Source organism: Gavialis gangeticus, unplaced genomic scaffold (assembly GCF_001723915.1).
Source record: "Gavialis gangeticus isolate Ggan-Ray unplaced genomic scaffold, GavGan_comp1, whole genome shotgun sequence".
In the NCBI taxonomy this organism is placed as follows: Eukaryota; Metazoa; Chordata; order Crocodylia; family Gavialidae; genus Gavialis; species Gavialis gangeticus.
In genome coordinates this window covers 26965412-26975511 of record NW_017729001.1, presented here as the reverse complement: position 1 = coordinate 26975511, position 10100 = coordinate 26965412, and the positions used below count along the sequence as shown (strand labels likewise).

Below are 10100 nucleotides of genomic sequence, written 5' to 3'. Positions count from 1 at the left end.
TTTTTTTTTTTTTTTTTTTTTAAAAGCATCAAGGAGGTTGCAGGGAAATGGGAACTCGACAAGCCAGCTGTGAGGATGCAGCTCATGTACTGCTGAGTCAAAACAAGTTTGCAGACCTCAGGGCTGGGGGGAGAGCAGACTGGTGACCTAGAAATAAAGCCAAGAGTCTACATCGGTCCTGCTTCTTTATGAGGGTAGTGGTAGAAGGCAAAAAACAAAGAAACAAAAAATAAAACAACTCCAACCTAACCAGCTCCAAAGGTGGAGCTTGAGCAGTTTATGCCAAAGACGAGATTGCAGAACTGGAGTCAGAGTCCAGGCCCCTGCAAACTACTAATTGATGCTTTTGGACAATGCGAACACCCATTTAGGTGCCCTCATGCTCAGGTACGGGCAAAACACCTTATTAAAAAACACTACAAAAGGTGCCAGAGCTAAAGGACAGGAGTGAGCCAAAGCGATCAGCAATGTCTTGGAGGCGTTACAGGACTTGATGGCCTGAGATACAGAAGTGTCTTCCAGACCTGCAGTCCTACACAGTTCAAAACCCCTCAAAGCTAGAAGTAGTCTCACGCCAGAGACAGAAATGCCCTCTCCTGGCAGGGTGTCATTTAGGAGCGCTGTCCCAAAGTAACCAGTCACCTATGGCAACTTCCCGAGACCGTGCTGCCACACCAAAACAGACCACTAGCCACATGCCCAGTGCCTACAGATCAATGCCTCCCCAGAGGGCAGAGGAGTCAGGCTCCATAAAACCAGCCATTTACAACCTCATGTCAAAAGAAAGGAAGAGGGAGGCACAAGCTCGCACAAGTCTATGAGTAAATTCTTACCTGGAGCTGTGACGCAACCGCTAACGTACCAGCCAGACGCTGTGACCCATAAACCATGTACTAACCTGCAGCGGCAAGGCACAGGGAGGGGCTGCTAGGAGGGAAATATTCTGGAAGATTAAAAGCAGCCAAATACAGTGAGCAAGCTAAAGAGCAAGACTGAGCAAGCAACAAACCTACTCCCATGATGGGACCCCCCCCCCAGTTACAGTTTTATAGGGCTAAAAAGCAACGGGCTTCTACTGTTCCTAACAGCCCAGCCTGATAGACACGGAGGATGTGGGCATGGCTGCAGGGATGGAAGTGTGTGCATATGGTAGGGGGTGGGAGAGTGTTGGTGCGTGTGTGGATTATGGTGGGGGGTGAGACTGTGTGCGTGTGGGGGCTGTGAAAGGGTGTGGGTATGATGGGAAGTGGGGAGCCAGCCCCCTGCATCCTGTCCTGGCTGCAGCACGCAGTTCCCAGCTGCAAGTCCAGAAACCATATGGGGCGGCACAGGGCCAGCCCGGCACAACGCAAAGTCCTGCACTTAGGACAGAACAACCCCATGCACCGGTGCAGGCTGGGGGTGACCCGCTGGGCAGCAGCTCTGCAGAAAAGGACGTGGGGGTGACAGTGGACAATAAGCTGAATGAGCCAGCAGTGTGCCCTTGTTGCCAAGAAGGCTAATGGCATCCTGGGCTGTATCGGTAGGTGTGTTGCCAACACATCAAAAGAAGTGAATCTTCCCCTCTGTTCAGCACTGGGCAGGCCACATCTGCAGTACTGTGGCTTCACCAGTACTGTGAACTGCAGTACTGGCTTCACCAGTTTTGGGCCCCCCCCCACGACAGAAAGGATGTGGACAACTGGAGAGAGTTCAGCAGAGAGCAATGAAAATGGTTGGGGGGCTGCTAAGGGACATGACTTCTGAGGAGAGGCTGAGGGAACTGGGCTTACTTAGTCTGCAGAAAAGAAGACTGAGAGGGGATTTGATAGCAGCCTTCAACTCCCTGAAGGGAGTTTTGAAAAAGGATGGAGCTGGACTGTTCTCAGTGGGGGCAGATGACAGGACAAGGAGCAATGGGCTCAGGTTGCAGCAAGGGAAGTTGAGGTTCGATAGTAGGAAGAGTTTTCCCTCGCCAGGAGGGCAGTAAAGTACTGGAATGGATTATGTAGAGAGGTGGTGGGATCTCCATCCTTGGAGGTTTGCAAGACTTGGCTAGACAAAGCCATGCCCGGGGTGATCTATTTGGGGCTGGTCCTGCTTTGAGCTGAGGGTTGGACTACATGTGACCTCCAGAGGTCCCCTCCAACCTGAATTTTCTACGATTCTAGGGCGGTTCCAGCTGCAAGGCCAGGACCTGCACAGCACAGGATGGAGCCGGCCTGGCTTGGCCCCTCTGCGCCACACCATGTGGGTCCCGGCCACGGAGCAGGGAACCGTATGCTGCCGGGAGGGGAGGGGATGGGACAGAACAGGCCAGCTCCACGCCGCACCGCGTGGTTCCCAGCTGCAAGGCCAGGACTTGCATGGAGCCAGCCCATCCTGTCCCAGCAGGACGCGACTCCCCGCCGCATGGCCAAGGCCCATGCAGCTCTGCACAGAGCCGGCCCGGCCCAGCCCATCCCCTTCTGGCAGCTTGCAGTCCCCAGCAGCGTGGCCAGGACCCATACGGAGTGGCAGGGAGCCGGCCTGGCCCGGCCCAGTGGCACGCTAGGACAGTGGTCTCCAAACTGGAGTGTGCAAGACAATCCATCAGGGTGCGGAAAGAAAATATTAGAACTTCTATTTATATTTATATAAATATACATATATTGAGGGTGCGTGCTCAAAAATTTTTTACTGATAGGGGTGCACGATCAAAAAAGTTTGGAGACCACTGGGCTAGGGTACCAGAACTGCAGGAAGTCCTGCACCATCGAGCTGGGCCAGCTCCGTGCCTCCATGCAGTGCTCCTGACTCTCTCGCTGGGACCAGCACGTGGAGGCACAGAGCCAGAGTCTCGCAAACCCCACAGAGTGGAGTTCCCCCCCGCCCATTCTTACCTCAATTTCAACTCTCAGACAAGATCAGATCTGGCCCACGGGCTGTATTCTGTCCACCCCTGCTATATACTTTCCTGGGAACAAGTGGCCTCAAATGCCTCACCTCTGTGTCTGCCCCAGGGGCAAGGCAGATTCCTTGACCTCTCTTCATCCAACTTAAATGCAGCAGCCAGCACATAAAAAGCACAACCCTACTGAAAAAAAGCCACTCCGCTGGGCACACACTTCTTCCTTTCTCTAGGAAAAAGAGTTACAGAGAAAGCAGCACAGCCAAAGTTTGCAATGTAGCTTGATGCGCTCCTGGGAAAGATTCAGGCGTTGCAATAATAAGCAGAGCATGGAAACCTATCTAGAATAGGATACTTGGGGATTATAGATCCCAAATCGCAAGACAGGCACACACGACACTCAAGGGCTGCTCCGGCTCCCATCCAGGCCACTATGCTCCGAGCGTGCATAGCTCACGTGCTCAGCACTAGGGACACGTACAGACCGCAGCCTCCCAAACCGCCCAACACCCCACAGAGACCTGAGCCCAAAGTCAGAGTTAGGAGGCCACTGCGAACGCTGACTAAAGAGGTGGCGTACTGCTCCGCCAGGGAAACGGCTCTAAAGAAAGGCCACACAAAATGCTATTATGTAAATAATTCTCTCACAATGAGAGGATAAACCAAGGCCGCTGGGTTAGTTATTAACTCGAAAGCCAGCACCACAGAAAGGAAATCCTGCCTGCTCGCCCTCCCTTGACGTGTGTACCCACACAGCACTGCAGATGGGCCCGTGGCCATCGCAGACAATACCAGCAGTATCCTCAGCCTCCCCAGGAGCTGGCACGCCCCCCTTGGAGCGCTTCCCGCACAAGGAAGCTTGCCGGCCCGCCAGGATGTCTCCTCCTAGCAGCGTCCAGCCCCGCTGGCTGAGAAAGTGGCCGTCACAGCCATCGCCAGCGCTTTCCTCCACCTCTTGGTTTCATTCGCCTTGAATCCTCCTCGGAGATCCTGCGAGGTGCAGACCCAGAGCCCTGCAGAATATCCTTCCCCACCCAGCCAGACCCCTCCCTCATCTCCCACTCCTCCACCAAAATGGTATCAGCCCCAGGACCAAGGTTGGGGCTGAAAATGGACCGCTAAGGTCTGTAGGAGCCCTAGCTCTCAGCTTCCCAGCACTTCAAGCCACGGGTCCACTTCTGCCCTCGGGCCCTTCCTTCCTGCCCCGGCGTACCCACTCCTCGGCATGCCAAAATCAATGCCTTTACGCTTCTGCCTTCAAGGCCTCTCGCGCAGCATCATCACCCTCCATAACTCAGTCTTCCCCACAGCCCACCATCCTGGCACCCTTCACCCTCAAGCCCAAGCTCTCCTCCTCCTGCCTGCTTAGCTACCATAATCGCTTCCAAAACAAGGCTCACGTGCTCGGCTTTGCTACTCGCGCCGGCTAAAAACCTGAGTCGCTGCTTTGCGCCTCACAAGAAGCACCACCGCACCACCTGCCCACCCCCAGAGCACAGACGCCGTCTCCCACTCTTGGCACAAAAAGCCCTCTCCTTGGATCTGCCAGACTGCAGCACGCACCTTGGCTCCCCTCTACTCTCAACACCTCCCCGTTCACCGCCACGGGCGCGAGACACCCCTCCTGCCGTCCAGAACAACCTCCTCCTTTCCATGTCATCGCCGGGCTCAGCTTTTCCCCTCTGTGCCTACCTCCCGCAGACCATGACTGAACGCTGCACGGTTGTCATACAATTTTAATGTTTGTCAGTGAGTCAGGCACAGACTGTTTGCTGCCTACAAGCTTTTAGTGCCGGGAAGCCTTCCTGGGATGCGGCCCGCATTTCTCAAAAGTCCCACAGTTGCATTCGCTCCATGGGACTTCAATGGGACCGGCGTTGAGACCGTGTCTTTTCTAGGTGTTGTATAGAGTCTCTTTCTGTATTAATTGTTAGCAAGCCCTCCTCTCCTCCCCGCAAAAAGCCAGCTCTTCTTAAATAAACACTATGGGCTCTGTGATAAGAGAAAAAAAAATCTTTTGGCTGACTAAAGAGCAATGCAAATTCAAATCCAAGCGTAAGCTGATATTGCCTGTAATTTGTTCCAGAGCCAAGAAAACACAGGCCGGGGAGGAGGGGTGCGGGGGACGGGAATGGAAGGCATTAAACAACAACTGATGGACTCAGCGACTCTTGGAAACTTCAGCGTTCTCATTTAAGTTATTATTTTTTAAAATAACCTTCAGTTTCACGGCCCATAAAGTTAATTTGCAGTTCACAGCCCTCCTCTGTAACTAGACAAAGCCGTTTCCCTTTACATTAGTTAATGTTTGTTCAGCGTTCTGAGCTGGAAAGGACTCTGGAGATCTGAATATTAGCATCATCTTCAGTATTCCCCCCAGGCACATAACTGGCATGGGCTGCGGCACAGACTCTCCCCTCCCTCAAACCCCAGCCCTCGCTGCACCCTGACACTCCAGCACCATGGCAGCTGGAGCTGCCCCCTGCATCTTTACAGGTGACAGCACCCCCATCGTGCCTCCCCGTGCCCAGATCCACGTGCCAGACTCTCACAGGTTCCAGCAGGAGCAGAGTTGTGCCCAGCACCAAGACCCAGGCACTGTCCCTTGCAACTGCTCGAGCAGATGCAGCCCCTCTCTGGGTCCCCTTCTGCTCACATCACCTCTTCCACGAAATACAGCCTCTCCTGCAAACACCGGACCCTTTTCTGGCAGGCCCCTTTCATCCTTCACATGCCCCGCTCTCCTTTTCACTCATCTTCACTAACCCATTTACATCATATTCCTGGTCTATCCCATTTGGAGCCACAGGACAGAGACCTTGTCGCTGGCACCTCCAGAGAGTCCTTTGAGCATTGCCATATGCCATAATCTGCCGCCGCCACTGAGCGCTTCATATATTTGGGCACGCGGAAAGGGACCTTCTTCATCACCTCTGGTTCAGACACGGTGATGGGATTGCTCAAATCCGAGCGACTTGGAAAGCATCAGCAGCTCAACACACAGGCGACGGGGCATTTTTGGACATCGCTTCCAGTTCTGTTAGAGCCACCGAAGCGTCCGGATACCGTTCCTCCAAGGTTAAATCTCCCAGGTAAGAACAAACACAGGTCTACCATTCCTACAAGCACCGCTACATGAGAACATTATTCATAATCTGTCTCAGGATATGCTGCCCTGGATCTCTAGCCTCAATTCCTGCTGTGCCGAACCCACAACACGCGCCTCAGATCTTGGCAGGCGCATGCACATCCCAGAAGAGAGTTAGCACTGCACCAGACGCAGCAACGATCTCTTACACTGAAGAGATGTAACACTCCCCAGGGAAACCACAAGCTACTAAGAAAGTCCTGCCTTGGCCTTTACTTGGAAATAATGCATTTCATATAGCCTCTGGTTTTCTGAATGCAGTAATTTGGCTGAAGTGCGAGCACTGGGCTAGGTCCACCCCATGCTGAGGACTGGTCCTCTGGAATTCAGGCTGCTTTTAAGCCTCTGGGATCAGGCATCCAAAGCCACTAATCCTTGCTGAGAATTTACCTACTTAGCCCCCCGGGCCACCTAAAAAAAAAAATAGGGATCTCATCACCTCCCTCTTCACCCCGCCCCTCCAGCACGTTGTAAAGGTTAGGCATTAGCTTGCAAAGTACCCTCCACAGGTAAGCCCAGAGATAAGGGCCAAGTGCTCTTTGCTTTAATCAACCTTTTCATACAACTGGCTGAGAAGCAAATGCTCCTTCAGCTCCGCGGTGTTGCCTTGTCAGCCCTAATTAACAGTAGGTGGTCAAAAAGGGAGTGCTATGCAGTTCTGGAGGAGACGAATTATTTACACACCCAACACAAAACCGGGACGTGCCCTCCTCCGTGGGACTGCCTGTGTGCAAAGGATGCTGCCAGTCCACCCACGGGTCACTGCAATCTCACTAGGACTTGCACCGTGATCTTGCAAGACAGAAGTCATGAACTTTCCTCTCCAGGATGTCACCCTGGAGGTTTGCAGGCACAACTCCAGAGCAAGACACTCGCCATCAGAGGAGCGGCTTTTTGGACCTGGTCAGCGCCCTGGCCTGTGTGCCTTGGGCATAAGCATGGAGAGAAACGGATCCTTGGAACGACAGGTCGAAAGGGTGACCCTGCAACCAACTGGCCAAGCCCTCCCCGAGTTCAGATTCAACCCCAGCCACCAGCAACCAAAAGTTGTTGCCAGCTGACAGCTGCGCAGTGTTTTTCACGACAGGATCTGGGCTGAAACTGTGAACTCATTTCACACTAGCCACCAATCACCTCCCTGGCACTCTCGGGCATGAAGCCAAGAGTATCCTCCCACCGCGCCGAACAGGAACGGCTGGGTGTAGGCGGCCCTTCTCTTGTACCCATTGTGATGCATGCCACAGAAACAATCCAGCGAGCCCGGAGGGGTTTTATGGCACAGTACAACGCAGGGACATGCAGTCAAGAGACAGATGCAACCGGGGTGAGCCAGGAGATCAGATCAAGGACCCACACAGCTTTTCCTCCCCCTCCACCCCTCATCATCTGCCCTGGCTTCCTGGGTTTCTTCTCTTCCCTACCCCCTCCCTGAAACCATCCATGAATTTACTTACTCGCAGTAATCCAAACAAAGCAGTTGTCATCACCGCACAAAAAGTTTCCAATCTAATGCGGTCACGTTCTGCACTGCTCTCTACAATCTAAAAAAATAAAAATAAAATAAATGCCTGGCAAATGTGACTACATACAGCAACCCCCGTGCAAGGCAGGCTTGAACTGTGCAGCAGGCTCAGTACAGCTCGAGCAGCCGACCCCAAATTACTGAGCAATACAATCTGCAGGACAAACCTCGGTAAAACCCGGGTTCACCGAGGTCATCGGGAGTTTTGGAACGGGCCGGCTGGATTCACACGTTCACCTCCCAGACTCTTGCTCGGGAATTAGTAGTGATAAAGACAATGAGGCGCTCTCCTCTTCAAAGTGCATTACAGAAGCCGGAGCAGCGGCCAGACATATTCCCACCCACACATCCAAATCGCAAGCTAAAAGTAAACGGTAACCTTCCTCCACCCCTGGCATGCCCGGGAGTCGCAGCTGCATCTCCCCAAGATTATCAAGGCTACTGAACGATCGAGGTTACGGATAATCAGAAGCAGACTGCAAAACTTGAAACGTTTGGTGTCCCGGGCTTTGACACGCTAGCTCGGATTTGCTGAAGCAGAGGTCGTGGAAAAGTTCAGATGATAATTGCAGCTCCGCAGAAAAAATGCAGTTCGAGGAAACAGCAGCAAGACACGAATCACCTAAAGCATCCGCTTGCTCCTCTCATCTGAATTTTTTTACCTGACCCTCGCACAAAGTTCAGAGACCAGCTCGAGCCTTCGGCACGGACCGAACCGGTTGCAACCTTACGGCCGCATGCCTCGAGTACCAGCACCGCAGAGGCGGGGATGGATTTGGTGGGTCCACTCATAGCCCACAGGCCCAGGCGGAAGAGGGTGGCACCGAGGCCAGCCACTTTCACGGCTGCTGTCCACCTGGCCGGCACCCACATGGCAAAGCAGTCGGCTTCACCAGCCTCGGAGGGCGAGGAAGAGTGCAGTCAGGGAAAGGACGAGGATGCTGATAAACAGTGAGAGCTGATTAAAAAAACAAAAAGCAATCACACTCCCGAGCCTGCAGCTGGAGACAGCAAGGGACACTTGTTGCCTGCAGACACCACCCTCCCTGCCCTGTTTACCCAACATAAATATTGACACATCCGCCCCTCGGCTCAGCATTTAGGGGAAACACGCTCGTGGCTCTTATCTCCGCCCACGGGGGACCTGCCTGGCCGGGGCTGCCTGCTGCTCTCTGCCACACGCGTCACATTTGGAGCCATCGCTGAGAAACTTTATTAGGCCTCCATTGCCTACACAGCTCCGAGCAGATGGGATCTTGAGCCAGGAGCTTTCAAACGGACACGACGAGAGACGGTGGGGGGGGAAAAATGCATGCAACGGTGGGAATACAGCAGAGAGATACACCCAGGAGGCACCGGCAAGCATGCCCAAAGAAGCGGTGCTTCCTGCCTCTCCCCTGCCGGTCTCAAATTCATGTCGATAGCTGTAAAAAATAAATAAATAAATCAATCAATCCAGTCCTCACTCGGATCCAGGAACTGCTGTTCCCAGAAAGCCTGTCACATGCAGCCATTTGGAAGAGAGAGATGTGGGTGGAAGGGGAGGAGGGAGGCACTGGAGTGACCCCGGCTCCCAAGGGGGGACGGCAGAGGAAACGATTTACAAAAGCAACTTTGTGACCCGGGAGAGGAAGCGTCGGGGTCCCTCGGAAGAAGAAAGTTTCTTCGTTCGGAGCAACTCGCAACCGCAACGGCAAGGGTGGCGTGCCAGCTGCTCCATCACGGGCACCCCTGCCCACCAAGGCCAGGAAGGCTGTGCCGGGAGCCTGTGCCCCCCAGGAAGGGCGGGGTGCGCTTTCCCCTCTCTTTGGCTCCATCCTCGCCGCCAAACGCTGCCATTTCACCCGGTGCCTCTAGGATGCTGCGTGGACACGCGTTGCAAAACCTCCGGTTTGGCCCTCCCCGGCGCGGTCAATTAGCCAAGGCTAAGACACGCTCCCTCGGGCCTCCCCCACCCCGCTCAGCCTCATCCGTCCGCGGCGAAGCATTTGGGGGGAGCAGGGAAAACACATCCCAGAAAACCAAATCGACTCAAACGGAGGGCGGCCGAGAGATACCCAAGCACGTTAAAACCGGCCGAAAGGGACGGGGCGACCCCCCTTTTCCTGCACGCCGCCGGATTAGCACAATCCCACCCGAGCTGGCGCGGGCAGGGAATCCCTGTCTAGACGAGACGGGCAGACAGGGGTGTCTGTCCGCCCGCGACACGGGGGTTTCGGGAAGCCGCGCTGCGAAACACGGGGCGCGGGGCACGACGATCGCCCCCCGCTGCCCTGCACACGCACAACTACACGGGCACGCTCAAACACACGCATCAGCCAACCTTGCAGGAACTTCATGCGCCCACGACCCCCCCGGTGCAGCTCTGCCCCCCCAAAAGGGTGGGGGGCGAAGCCCCCCCGCTTTCACCTGGTCTCGCCTTCCCCATCGCCTCCCGCGGGCAGCGGCGCCTCTCCGCGCGCGGGGCAGCGGCCCGTGTTTGTAATCCGCAGCCGGGGCCGCCTCCCCGGCCGGGGGCAAGTGCGCTCCTCCTCCGCTGCGCTCGCGGCCGCGCCGCGCCG

General features: G+C 54.9%; 1 protein-coding gene across 1 annotated transcript in view; it reads right to left on the bottom strand.

Annotated features, from left to right (window-relative positions):
* The window catches only part of NCOR2 (nuclear receptor corepressor 2), a 437249-nt gene extending 427179 nt beyond the window's left edge, over positions 1–10070 (bottom strand). The window contains exon 1 of the mRNA XM_019507112.1: positions 9949–10070. The gene's annotated coding sequence lies outside the window, so the exon portion shown is untranslated. The remainder of the gene's footprint in view (positions 1–9948) is intronic.
* Between the last annotated feature and the right edge of the window lie 30 nt (positions 10071–10100).